Genomic DNA, 14,136 nt, shown 5'->3' with positions numbered 1-14,136 from the left:
TTTAGTAGAGATAGGGTTTCACCATGTTGGCCAGGCTGGTCCCAAACTCCTTACCTCAGGTGATTCACTCTCCTCATTCTCCCAAAGTGATGGGATTACAAGTGTGAGCCATTGCGCTCAGCATTTTTTTTTTTTTTTTTGACACGAAGTTTTGCTCTTGTTGCCCAGGCTGGAATGCCATGGCATGATCTTGGCTCACTGCAACCTCTGTCTCCCGTATTCAAGCGACTTTCCTGCCTCAGACTCCCAAGTAGCTGGGATTACAGGTATGAGCTACCATGCCAGGCTAATTTTTGTATTTCTAGTAGAGACAGGATGTCTGAAGTCAGGTTGATCTTGAACTCCTGATCTCAGCTGATCCACCTGCCTCAGTCTCTCAAAGTGCTGGGATTACAGGCGTGAGCCATCGCGCCCGGTTCACCTGTTAGGAACTGGGCAGGCAGCACAGCAGGTGAGCAGCGGGCGGGTGAGGGAGGCTTTATCTGTGTTCACAGCCACTCCTTATTGCTGGCATCACCACCTGCACTCCACCTCCTGTCAGATCAGTGGCGTTCTTCGAGTCTCATAGGAGCGCAAACCCTACTGTAAACAGCACATGCGAGGGAGCTGGAATGCATGCTCATATGAGAATCCAATGCCTGTTGTTCTTTCACTGTCTCCCATCACCCCCAGAAGGGACCATCTAGTTTCAGGAAAACAAGCTCAGGGCTCCCACTGATTCTACATTAAGGTGAGTTGTGTAAGTATTTCATTATATATTGCAGTGTAAAAATAATAGAAGTAGGCTGGGCACAGTGGCTCATGCCTGTTATCCTAGCACTTTGGGAGGCTGAGGCAGGTGGATCACCTGAGGTCGGGAGTTCAAGACCAGCCTGGTCAACATGGTGAAACGCCATCTCTACTAAAGGTACAAAAACTGGTTGGACATGGTGGCAGGAACTTGTAATCCAAACTACTTGGGAGGCTGAGGCAGGAGAATTGCTTGAACCCAGGAGCAGAGGTTGCAGTGAGCCACTGTTGTAGCATTTTGGGAGGCTGAAGTAGGCAGAACACCTGAAGTCAGCAGTTTGAGACCAGCCTGGCCCAGTGGTGAAACCCCGTGTCTAATAAAAATACAAAAATTAGCTGGGTATGGTGGTAGGAGCCTGTAAGCCGAGCTACTCGGGAGGCTGAGGTAAAAGAATTGCTTGAACCCAGGAGGTGGAGGTTGCAGTGAGCTGAGATCATGTCCCTGCACTCCAGCCTGGGCGATAGAGCAAGATTCTGTCTTTGGGGAAAAAAAAAAAGGCAAGCCAGTTCCAATGGCTTATACCTGTAATCCCAGAACTTTGGGAGGCCAAGGTGGAAAGACCACTTGATGCTAGGAGTTCCAGGTAAACCTGGGCAACATAGCAAGACCCCATTTCTACAAAACATGTTTTAAAAATTAGGCATAGTGGCATGTGCCTGCAGTCTCAGCTACTCAGGAGGCTGAGGCAAGAGGATTACTGGAGCCCAGGAGGTGGAGGCTGCAGTGAGCCATTATGTGCCACTGCACTCCAGCCTGGGTGACAGAGTGAGACCCTGTCTCTCAAAAAAAGAATTCAGAGTACAGAAAGGTATGAATTGTAAGTTCAAGCATGCCACATCCCACATGTCCTTCAGAAGTGTTGATGCATGCCCCAATAAATCTGCATTCATTTCCCAGCGCTGCCTTAACAAAGTACCCGAAACTGTGTGGCTTCAACCACAGAGATTTCTCACAGTTCTGGAGGCCAGGACTCTGAAATCATGGGGTTTTGGATTGTTTGTTTTGCCTGTGAAGGCTGTGAGGGAGGGTCTGTCCAAGGTCTTGCTCCTGGATTCTCAGAGCCTCCAGAGTTCCTGGGCTTGTAGTTGGTCTTCTGTCTCTGTCTTGACATTGTCTTCCCTTTGAAGGTGTCTTTGTCCACATATTCCTTTTTATAAGGACACCAGTCACCCTCACTAATTAGGATTCACCCTCATTACCTCAGCTTAGCTTGATCACATGTGAAGAGCCTATTTCCATATAAGGTTGCATCCACAGACCTTGTGGCATATGGCTTCAGCATTTTTTGGGGAGACACAGGACAATGCCTAATGCTTTAGATTTGCAAATATTTTGAGTTTCCGGGTTTCATTTTTTCTTTTTTGCATCAGATGGGTGATGTGATGATACCGTAACAAGTTTTGAGGAAGGCACATATTATAAAATAGCATGAAAACCCAATCGTCATGCTTTGGTTTTGGTTTTTTAATTTTTCTTGAGGCAGGGTCTTGCTCCATTACTCACACTGGAGGGCAGCGGTGCAAACATGGCTCATTGCAGCCTCGACCTTCTGGGCTCCAGCGATCTTCCCAACTCAGCCTCCCAAAGTGCTAGGATTACAGAAATGAGCCACCACCCCCAGCTGTTCCCTATTTTTTGTTTGTACCTTGTTCTTTTTACTCAAAAATACACCTTTGCAGCTGGGCATGCTGGCTAATGCCTGTAATCTTGAGCATTTGGGAGGCCGAGGCAGGTGGATCACTTGAGGTCAGGAGTCCAAGACGAGCCTGGCCAACATGGTGTAAGACCTTCTTTACTAAAAATACAAAAATGAGCTGGGTGTGGTGGTGTGTGCCTATAATCCCAGTGACTTGGGAAGCTGAAGCAGGAGAGGTGCTTGAACTCTGGAGGCAGAGGTTGCAGTGAGCCAAGTTCATACTACTGCACTCCAGACTTGGTGGCAGAGTGAGACTCTGACTCAAAAAAAAGGAAATATACATACATACATATATATATATACACACACACACACACACACACACACACACACACATATGCACACGTAATACACACATACACACACACATGCACACACACCTTGGAAATCTTTTTATATATCAGCATTTGCTGGTACAATTTAAATTCTATGGTAGATTTCATTTAGATTAATACAATCTAAATACTATTCTATTAAGTTATACAACTAAAAAAAATAGGCAATGCATTTAAATGATTCAAAGTTCAAAAACTATGAAATAGTATAGAACTGAGTCTCCCATATGGCAGCCACTGGCATATGTGTTTATTGAAATCTAAGTGAGGCCGGGTATGGTGGCCTCACTTTGGGAGGCCAAGTCAGGTGGCTCACCTGAGGTCAGGAGTTTGAGAGCAGCCTGATGAACATGGTGAAACCCCATCTCCACTAAAAACACAAAAAGTAGCCAGATGTGGGGGTGAGCCCCTGTAACCCCATCTACTTGGGAAGCTGAGGCAGGAGAACTGCTTGAACCTGGGGGACAGAGGTTGCGGTGGGCCAAGATCACGCAACTTCACTCCAGCCTGGGCAATGGAGCTAGACTCCGTCTCAGAAAAAAAAATCTAAATAAATTAACATTAAACAAAATGAAGGATTTGGTTCTTTGGCTGCCTGGGCCACATTTCAGGTGCTCCGCAGCTGCAGATGGCCCAGAAACATGGTCATCATTGCAAAAAGTTCTATTGGTTGGTGCTGGTGCAGCCTTAAAGCTGCTCCCTGACCCCTCCTGAGAGCCAAGCACTGTTAGGGTTTCTTTGGTGATTCCTTTCCGAGATGATCTATGCACACAATCAGCACTGGAGTTAATATATCCACCTAAAAAAATCGGTGTCTCCCGTGTAGTGTGAATGACCATGTAATAGTCCATGGAATGGAATGTTTTCAGGTAGTTTCGTAATGAAGTGCTGTTGAGTTTTTCCCAGGTTTCCTCTTTTACAATTATTCTGTGGTGAACAGATAATTTGCTGTCTCTCCCTCCCTCTATTCCCTCTTTTTTCCTCTTCCTACCTCTTTTCTTCCCTTCCCCCCCTTCCCCTACCTTTTCTCTCTCCCCCACTTTCCTCTTTCTTTTACAAGGTCTTCTATGCAATGGCATGATCCTTAATCACTGCAGCCTTGAACCTCTGGGCCCAAGCGATCCTCTTGCCTCAGCCTCCCAAGTAGCTGGGGCTAAGGCCTGTGCCACCATGCCCTTCCATTGTTTTTATTTTCTTTTCTTTTTTGTGGAGATGGGTCTTACTAGGTTGTCCAGGCTCATTTTCATCTTAGTAGGTGCTTTTCAAGGGTTCTTATCCAAGGGTAACTGGATGGAGCTTAGTCACTTGAAACCCTTGTCATTGTGTTGAAGTTTTGTGTCTGTCTCCTCCATCCTGGGGAGAAGATTTAAAACTTCTATCCCCTTTTCAAGCAGATCGGTGACTTCAAAAAGGGTATGAATGTTGGGAGGCAAGGCGGGAGGGTCACATGAAGTCAGGAATTTGGGACCAGGCTGTCCAAGAAGGTGAAACCCTGTCTCTACCAAAAATACAAAACTTACCTGGGTGTGGCGGTTCACAGCTGTAGACCCAGCTTCTCAGGAGGCTGAGGCAGGGGAATTGCTTGAATCTGGAAGGTAGATGTTGCAGTGAGTCGAGATCATGCCACTGCACTCCAGTCAGCATACAAATAGCAGCTTTAGACTTGATCCTGCCAAGCATGACCACTGGGCATGTTCAGCAGTGGATGTCCCGATTCTGCCTCAGTTTCCAGTGTCTTCTCAGAGGGCTGGAGTGGAGCATCTGAAGCCGGGGCTGGATGTCTTGCTGCATACATACCCTCTCCACTTCCAACTGTGCCATCAGCCTAGATGGGGAGAAGACCCATGTCTGGGGAGAGCCGTCTTCCTCCTAAGGCCCCACCTGTCTGATGGCTGAGATTTCTGCCTCATTTAGAGAACTTCCAGGGGCCCTTTTATGTCTTGTTATCTGCTAAATGTGCAAGCACAGGATTGCCTGTACCTCCCCTCAGACCTTCCTGCTGCTCCCTGTAGAGCTGTCTGAAGCCTGGAAATGTTTATTTGCCTTTGGAGAAATTCTAGTTCCATCCGCCCCAGACTCATCACAATTACAGTAACAGCCTGCGCTCTGTAACTTTCTGGAGCCTGTTCCAGCAGACAGGAGGTCCCTTCTTCAAGTCCTCTTTGTAACCCCATACAAGATGAGGAAACTGAGGCAGGTGAACTCATGAATACAAAGTGCCAGAGCTTGGGTTCAACCTCGAATCCCTGGGCCCAGGGGTTTGAGGCTTGGGCTCAATCTTAAAGTTTGTGGGATTTAAGGTTGGTGTGGGAAGTGTTCTGTTTGGCACCCCCTGCCCTGGTGTGTGGGGGTTGGGTCCTGGGTTGCCTGGAGAGCCCCAGTTTACGCCTGCTGACCTGACGCATTTGTGATTAATGTTCTCTTTAACTGCAAAGTGCTCTGGTTTGGGAGAGAAATTCTGTGCTCACCCTGTTCACGTGCACCCTGAGGAAGCTCTGACGCCACCGTGCAGCCTCTGATACACACTGGAGAAAGCCGGCTCTAGGATGTGCCTGTCAGCAGGAAGAGCTGCGAGCATCTACATCCAGATGTAGACGTATCTGTACACATACATTCATATACACACATCCGTATATATACACGTCTTTACACACACCCTCACACAAGTCTATAGACACATTCATACACATGCCTACATATAGACACATCCATGTACACATCACTATACACACACACCCATAACCACACATTCATACATATCTGTGTATTTCTGTATATCTGTATACATACACATCTGCACACATCCATGTACAGATACATCTATACACAGATGCATACACATTCGTACACACACATCTGCACACACGTCGGTGGGGATCAGGGAAACACAGCATTAAGTAGTGACAGTCTGGTAATAGCGAGTATTGTTTTGACATCTTTTGGGTGAACAGACTAGCTAGTGGCTGTCAGAGCAGTGTGTGGGGTGTGTCTGCAGGTTGGCGGGACCATCAAACATGGCATTTGTAGTTGCTCATGGCTTTTCTAGAGGATCTCCTGTGTGGGGCCTTGGAGTGTAGTGAGCTCACTCCGTGGCTCACCTGCCAGTGTCTGCACCAGTGACCAACAAAATTCTGGCTTCATGGGCCTCAAGGACTTTGGACTGTACGGTAAGAAACGCTCCTGGGCCATCATTGGACGTGTCTGGTCACCACGCAGAGATCAGTTGCCAGCGGTGGGATGGGAGCCAGGAGGATGTTGCAGTCAGACAGGCTCGATGACCAGGGCTGGAGCTGGTGTGCAGCAGAGGTGGCAGATGGGGTTGACTCTAGTCACATTCCACAGCGATAGTTGACTGAGTTTCTGATGAATCCAAGAGGGGGTTGTCAAGGAGAGAAGAGAAGTCCTTTGTATTTATGTCTGAGTTTATAACACAGGTTTCTAATTTTGAGAAATCCAGAGTTTAAAAATTTGGGGAAGGGCTGGGCATAGTGGTTCACACCTGTAATCCCAGCACTTTGGGAGGCCAAGGCAGGTGGATCACTTGGGCTCAGGAGTTTGAGACCAGCCTCGCCAACATGGCAAAACCCTGTCTTTACTAAAAATAGAAAATTTAGCTGGACACTGTGGTGTGTGTCTGTCATCCCAGCTACTTGGAAGGCTGAGGCAGGAGAATCATTTGAACCCGGGAGGCCAAGGTTGCAGGAGAATCATTTGAACCCAGAAGGCGAAGGTTGCTGTGAACCAGGAACCTGCCACCGCACTCCAGCCTGGGTGACAGAGTGAGACTCTGTCTCAAGAAAAATAAAAAACTGGGGAAGGATCGGCATACAAAGCCATTAACTTGGTTGTCTCCTGCCCTCTCTCTGGTCCCAGCTTGTGTGATCATGGCTGGGCTTGCTGGCCAAGTCTGTTATTCCAGGTGACAAGAAGGCCTTTTCAGGGCAAGAGTGACCTGCAGCCACCCATGGTCGACAAGGCCAAGCAGTTCTGGTGCAGCTGGAGATCAAAATGGTGATGGGGACAGCCCTGTCATCTTTACAGGGAACCTCACGTGGCAGGTGGGCAGCAAGCTGGCCTCTCCGCATCGCTGAGCCATCTGCTGAGTGACCAGGCCCACGTGACAGGTAGGAGATGAGACCTCTTGTGCCCCGTCTCCTCCGTGACCAGGCTAGGGTGTGGGCCAAATGCCTCCTGATGGTCCTCATCCCACCAGCCTCTCAGTATCAACATCCCATCTAAGGACAGACGCAGGCTCAGCATGGGCCCCCAGAACCTCCCAAAACCTCCAACTGCCCCCACAAACCTTCAAATAGCAGATTTTGGGTCCCCTCCTTGCCTGGGGTTGGGGGTGTTGGTCCCTGGGGGCTGACCCTTTCACCTGCCTGCTCTCTGTCCCTGCAGCACTGCTGGAAAGGAAGGAGGAAGATGGACAGGGGGTGGCCACTCTGGGTGCCAAGCTCTTCGTGCCAGCCTGGCAGGGCTGCATGCCCTTGGCCTGCTGCAGCAGCGGGGCCGGCTCTGGACCAACTCCCTGAGGATCCAGTACAGCCTCCTGGGTAAGGCACCGCATGCCTGGCTGCAGGGCAGGTGGAGGTGACAGAGCCTGCCCTGTTTCCTGTGACTGTGGCTCTGTGAGCAAAGATAGGCTGTCATCACAGGATTTTCCATTAGTCATTCTGTGGGCTCTGAGTAGGACTTAGTATCTGCTCATTAAAAAAAAAAAAAAGGTGTGTCTGTTGAGGGGATATTGATCCATCTCTTAAGACCTCTCCATGGACAGGTTCCAATGGAATGACAGGTGAAGCAGAGCATAGGGCTGGGAGGACACGGCTGAAGCCAGGCTGGGCTAGGCCCTCCTCCTCTTGGAGCCCTGGTGGAGGGCTGCCTGGCAGAGGAGGGCAGGGGTCCCTTAATCGATCCTCACAGCTCAGGCAAAGCAGCCAGCACACCATGCGACACTAGCCAGAGGCTGCAGACAGAGGGCGGCTCAGACAGTGCCTATAGACTGGAGCTGGGCCACGAGCTCCACTGCACACAGATCCCGGCCTTCAGCCACAAGGTGGGTGCCCAGGCCAGGTGGGACATCGAGAGAGAACACCACAGTCTGGCAAGTGGTGATCCGAGTACCCTGAGCTCACCCCTAAAGAGATGAACTTGCTCCCAATAGCATAGCCATATAGGATGGATCCAGGGCGGCACTTCAGCCTCAATCTTATGTCTATTCATCCAGGGTTGCTTCAGCCCAGGAGGCAGAGGTTGCAATGAGCCAAGATGGTGCCACTGTACTCCAGCCTGGGCAACAGAGTGAGATCTTAGATCTTGTCTCTAAAATAAACCAATAATAAATTTAAAAAAAAAAAAAAACAAGACCAGATGCAGTGGCTCACGCTTGTAATTCTAGCATTTTGGGAGGCTGAGGCAGGTGGATCATGAGGTCAGGAGTTCAAGACCAGCCTGCCCAACATGGTGAAACCCCACATCTACTAAAAATACAAAAATTAGCCAGGCGTAGTGGTGGGTGCTTGTAATCCCAGCTTCTCTAGAGGCTGAGTCAGGAGAATCACTTGAACTGGAGGCGAGCTATGGGAAGCACTGGGACGAGAGCAGCCACAAATGGCATCTGTATCAGCCAGACCTTCAAGAGTGACTCGGGGCCCTCCCTGAGCAATCGCTTCATGGAGGTAAGCCTGGCCACTGCAGCAGAGCCGTGCCCCATGAGTCCAGTTTGGATGGCAGGAGCTAGGGAACCCCTCATGGCCCTCTGGCCCTGGCTGCAAGGATGCAGACAGCTCAAACTCAGCCTTGGTGACTTTCCCTTTTGCATCTCCAGCCCCATATCCCCAGGGGTGAGAAACACTTGTCACAGTGCCAAGGACTGGAAGGAGGGCTTGGGAAACACAGATTTCCAACCGTAAAAATGCATTTTGGAAACAGCAGTTCGCTTTTAGTTTTTCCCGGAGTGGGGGTTCTTTTGCTGAGTTAGGAATCATGGTGTGCTCAGCAGCTGAACAGGCAGTGGTTCTTCTACAGCATGCATTTAACTTTGTACATTTTTTTTTTTTCCTTTTCATATCCAGTCCTGAAAATGGTGGTGGTTCCTTTTTTTTTTTTTTTTTTTTAATTTGAGATGGAGCCTTGATCTGTCACCAGGCTGGAGTGCCGTGGCACGACCTAGGCTTACTGCCTCCCATATTCAAGTGATTCTCCTGCCTCAGCCCCCCACGTAGCTGAGATTACAGGCATGCACAATGCCTGGCTCATTTTTGTATTTTTAGTAGAGATAGGGTTTCACCAGTTTGGCCAGGATGGTCTTGATCTCTTGGCCTCGTGATCCACCGGCCTCAGCCTCCCAAAGTGCTGGGATTATAAGTGTGAGCTACCGCGCCTGGCCTAATGTTCATTTTTTTTGTGGGTTGCTGTCTCATTCTTACAAGGTCTCCAAGCTAATATCTCTTATGCCTGCTGCCTCAGTTTCTTCAGTCCTCCACCTGCTTTCTTTTGAGTGTACAGCCTTGTTTCTGTGAAGCTCACTGCCACAGGGTCCCTTTCTAGTTCCACAATGAGCGCTTTGTGGCTGTGTGGTTGTTAAATGCTCACAGTGGCTGCCCTGACTGCCCTCCTGGCAGGACTAGGAACTTCTGGCCTCTCCACCATCCTGGGCTAACACCCTGCCCAATGCCAGGGTAGGCATCCCTCTGGCTGTTGAATGTCACCTCCGTATCTTCTCTGCTGTGCCAGAGTCCCATGGCCACCCACAGGGCAGTGAATTTGGAAGAGTCCTGTTCGTGGCTGTCATTGACTACAGTGAGAGGAGGCAGGAGTGTTGGCGCAGGGAAGGGGCCAGGACAGAGTCTAGGGGACTCAGGGCCAGCACCCAGTGTCCTCTCCCAGTCCCTGCACCTTCACATGGGATGCACTTGGCTGTCCCAGCACTATGTCACCCAGGGTGTTCAGTGGGGCTGCCACATTGGCAGGTGCTGCTTGGCTCAGAGCATGCTGTCAGACTCCTAGGAGGCAAGCGGGGGTTCAGCATAAACCACATTTGTACAAACAGGTACGGAAAGCCTCATATCACTTTTAGGATTGGTGGGAACCCTCCCCCAATCCAAGTTCCCAGACAACCTGTGAGCAAGCCATGCAGAGGTGGCTCGGGTCTGCTGTGACAACTCGCCTGCAATCTCCAGTGCCTGCTGATCTATTTCTTTTCCTCCACTCCCCCTACCATCTTAATCCCAGGAACAGACCCTATATCTCCTCGAGGTCTGGGCTGGGCCTCTGAATTGCCCAGAGGCCTCATAGTGGGTGGTGGCTGCCCATTGAAAGGCCCCTGACCACAATGAAGGATGGCTATCTGGAGGTGATGCTGCAGCCCCTGGAGGATGTTTGGCAGGAGCGGGCAGAGGAGGCCATGTAGTGGCTGCAGGCCTGGGAACCCGGGATGCCAGGCAACCAGGGTCCCAGGCCCATCAGGGCAGCCCTGGGGGCCGTGAAAGTCACCCTGGAGCTGATGAGTGAGAGCAAGGATAGGGCATGGCTGGCAGTTGAGGATGGCTGAGACAGCTCTCTGTCCCCTTCCTCTCCAGGTGGCCCACCAGATGCTGTCCTGGGCTGAGGCCACGTTCTCACGGGCACTGAAGAGGCTCTGCAAACCCCTGCTGGACCTGTATGACCTTGTAACCAGGTAACAGGGTTGGGAGTGGCGCATCCAGCGTTCCTGCCACGTATCAGGCGCAATGCTGAATGCTTCGACATGCTCTGACTCACTGACTACTGACTGCCCTGCACAGAGGCTTCTTCACTCCCCATTTCACAGGAGAGGAAGCTAGGGTTTCTTCCTCACTCCACAGAGACCTCATGAGCATGGTCCTAGAGCAGGCAGGATTTTAGGAGCTGCTGCAGAGGAGCACAGTGGGCAAGCCTGACCCTTGCCTTCAGGAAGCTCAGTTTCACTCAGGGACAGGTAGGAAGCCCAAAAAACCATCTGCAGCAGGGTGTGCACCGCTCCCTGCAGGGAGCCTCAGAGTCACCTCTTAAGCAGGTCATTCTGCTATGTCACATTTCCTTGCTTTTGTTTTGTAATCATCTTTTTTTTTTTTTTTGAGATGGAGTTTCGCTCTGTCTCAGTGGTGTCATCTCAGGTCATTGCAATCTCTGCCTCCTATGTTCAAGTGATTCTCCTGCCCCAGCCCTTCAAGTTGCTGGGACTACAGGTGTGTGCACTAATTGCACCTGGCTAATTTTTTGCATTTTTAGTAGAGGCAGAGTTTTGCCACTCCAGGCTGGTCTCAAACTCCTGACCTTCAGTGATGCAACCCCCTTGGCCTTTCAAAGTGTTGGGATTACAGGCATGAGGCACCAATCCTGGCCTGTTTTGTAATCTTTTAAACACATAAAAGCCCTTTTTTCTTGCAGGCCATGCAGAAGGCGGCCACTGCCCATCATTTACCACCACTGAGCCATATATTAGGTGGCAAATGCTAGAGAAAGAACATTGGTGAGATGGTGGGCTGGGGATCCAGTGGTGTGGCCATGGCCAGCTTTGAGGAGAAGGTACAGTTCGAGCAAGAGCCGTGGGTCCAGCGTGGGAACAGAGCTCCAGGTGGGGGCAGCACTGCACAGAGGGCTGGGAGAGGGATATGCCTGGCCTGTTTGTTTTTGAGATGGAGTCCCGTTTTCTGTCATCCAGGCTGGAGTGCTGTGGTGTGATTTCTCTCAAATTCAAGTAATTCTCCTGCCTCGGCCTCCCAAGTAGCTGGGATTACAGGCATTCACCACCATACCCGGCTAATTTTTGTATGTTTAGTACAGACGGGGTTTCACTATATTAGGCTGGTCTCAGAATCCTGGGCTCCAGAGACTCGGTGCTGGGATTACGGGCATGAGCCACCTTGCCTGGCCTGTTTGAATAGCAAGGTGGTAGGGCTGATGCAACTAGGGGCGACTGGGAGGTCCCAAGGCTGGGGGGCGAGGGGAGGACTCTGGCTTCTGCTCTGACCTAGGAAGGATGTGATCACCCTTTCACTTCCAAAGGCCCCTTTGGTCCCTGTGTTGAGAACATGGGGTGGTGGATAGAAGTGGGGAACCCAGACTAGATCAGGGGCCTGGGGACCCAATATCCTTTTCCCTCACAGCCATGAGGCCCACCAGGAACTGGGCTCCAGGCAAGGGTGCTGCCCCCTTCTTCCATGCTGGTGGCCTTGCAGAGCATGTGGACTCCGGCTCTGTCTCTTACTGGGATTCCTCTGCATCGGCTCTGTGTGCCTCAGTTTCCCCAGCTGTAGAATAGGGACTAAACCCGTATCATGGGGAAAAGGCTCCATGTAACACAAGTTCCTGCTCCTGCCACCTTGCGGTCAGAATGTAGGCTGAGGAAGGGACGAGCTCCCAGGGCGGGGCTTTGGCTTTGTTGAAGAATCACCTGCCTGGTTATTCGACTACCTGGTGAGTGGGATTTGGTGGGGGTGACAAAGAATGGATTCAACTGGCAGTGAGGACGTTGAAGCTGCTTCCTGCCCCCAGCTGCCTGCAGGGCCTCTGGGCTCCGGAGAAGGTAAGTGAGGCTACATGCTCCTCCCCCTCACCAGCCCATCAACAACAGAGTGAGCAATGTTCCTCTTCCCACTCCACCCCCATGTGAGCTGAGAGATCTCCCTGATCATTCACATCTCACAGGCTTGACCCTACTCTACATATTGAGAAAGTTCCAGTCCTCTCCTCAACTGTAGACATTTCCTAGACCTATTGGCTGGGCACAGTGGCTCAGGCCTGTAATCCCAGCACTTTGGGCAGATCACTTGAGGTCAGGAGATCGAGAGCAGCCTGGCCAACATGGTGAAACCCTGACCCTACTAAAAATTTAAAAATTAGCCTGGCATGGCAGTGAGTGCATGTAGTTTCAGCTACTCTGGAGGCTGAGACAAGAGAATCACTTAAACCCAGGAGGCAGAGGTCACAGGGAGTCGAGATCGTACCACTATACCAAGCTTGGGAAACAATGAGATTCTGCCTCAAAAAACTAAACAGTTTCCTACAACTTCCAGCTCCTGTCCTTGGCATCCCCACACACAGGCCCTGTGCTGCCCAAGACTCAGGGAACAGATCAGGCATGACATCAGACATCCGTGTCCTCAAAATCGGGCAGCTTGTTTCTGTCCTGGCCTCACTCCCACCTCCGCTGTCATGCCGGCCTCTGTCCTCCTCCACCTCAGTATGGGATTTCCTAGAACAAGGACAGCCCCTCCCTGAGAGACACCCCCATGCTTTCCATGGCAGAGCTCTTCTTGTGGACCTGTAACCTCCCCCTCTGCAGCCAGAAGCAAGGCTCAGCCAGGCACAGAGACTTGTCCTATGTGTTCCTTCTAGGAACTACTCAGTGGTGGTGATGTTGCCACTGCTGCCTCAGGGAATGAGCCCCTGGACATGGCCCGGGTGACCAGCTCTACCTGGTGGAGGAGAAGATGCTGCAGCCACTCCAAGAGTTCTCCAGAGCCAATGTGCTGGCCAAGTTCTACAAGCTCAGATGCCGCCTGCTGCAGGGTCCCTGGGAGTGTGAGTCGTCCCCGGGGCTGTGCGGCCCTCCTCCCTGGGAACCCCCTGCCCCATGGGCACAGCAGCAGGGTCATACAGGAGCAGGCACTGCCAGGGCACAGGAAAGCTGGCAGAGGCTCATGGCATCACAGTGCCAGGCCCAGAGCTTACTGGACTTCCCAAGGTCCAATGGGACTAGGGCTGAGGTGGCACATCCTGCTTTTCTCCAGATTATGAGGCCTGGCCCAGCAATGCAGCCAAGGGCAGTGCTGGGATGACCGACTCTGGGCTCCTGGGGAGCTTGCATGTGGCTCAGATGAGTCTGCTTACCTCTGTGGACTCAGCTTCCTCTACTGTGAAATGCAGGTAACCACATGGCTCACTCATATGGGTAAGGGGCGTGTACAGTTCTTAATGCACAAGGGAGCCCCTCATGTCCATGGAGGAGCCATGGTACCCAGGCTTGGCAAGGAGCAGTTTATCTGTGTGGAGCTCACACAGAGGCCTAGGGCTCCCTAGAAGCGTGGGTGTAGTCAGGTCTAAGCAGCACGCTGATCTTGTAGAAAACAGCCTGGTCTTTAAGTTCTGTGTGTGTGACCACGGGCTTCTCTGTGCCCCTCAGTTCTGACAGCTGACCACGGAGCTGGTAGTGCCTCCCTCGGGATGCTGGCCCTGGCCATCAGGTGTCTGGCTGTGCATGATGATTGGTGCTTTCCCGCCATGGGCACGAGCACCCCCAAGGCGCAGCTCAGGGGCTGCGCTGGCTGGACTGGTCAGACCTGCTCCTT

General features: G+C 51.3%; 1 long non-coding RNA gene and 1 pseudogene across 2 annotated transcripts; one reads left to right on the top strand and one right to left on the bottom strand.

Annotated features, from left to right (window-relative positions):
• Positions 1 to 2,154: 2,154 nt before the first annotated feature.
• LOC116563053 lies at positions 2,155 to 2,252 on the bottom strand (annotated as a pseudogene).
• A 4,902-nt stretch (positions 2,253 to 7,154) lies between these two features.
• Positions 7,155 to 13,910, top strand: LOC116562898. 2 transcript variants are annotated; one of them, XR_004274120.1, is made up of 3 exons: positions 7,155 to 7,377; positions 10,405 to 10,502; positions 13,579 to 13,910. It is a non-coding gene; the product is annotated as an uncharacterized LOC116562898 (long non-coding RNA). The 2 variants fall into 2 exon arrangements; XR_004274121.1 differs by lacking the exon at positions 7,155 to 7,377 and adding an exon at positions 7,798 to 7,880.
• The last annotated feature ends 226 nt before the right edge of the window (positions 13,911 to 14,136 follow it).

The sequence above is a fragment of the Sapajus apella genome, unplaced genomic scaffold, assembly GCF_009761245.1.
Source record: "Sapajus apella isolate SASKATOON/1434 unplaced genomic scaffold, GSC_monkey_1.0 scaffold33, whole genome shotgun sequence".
Lineage (NCBI taxonomy): Eukaryota > Metazoa > Chordata > Mammalia > Primates > Cebidae > Sapajus > Sapajus apella.
Note: the sequence above shows the minus strand (reverse complement) of the source record. Positions and strands in the feature narration are given on the sequence as shown.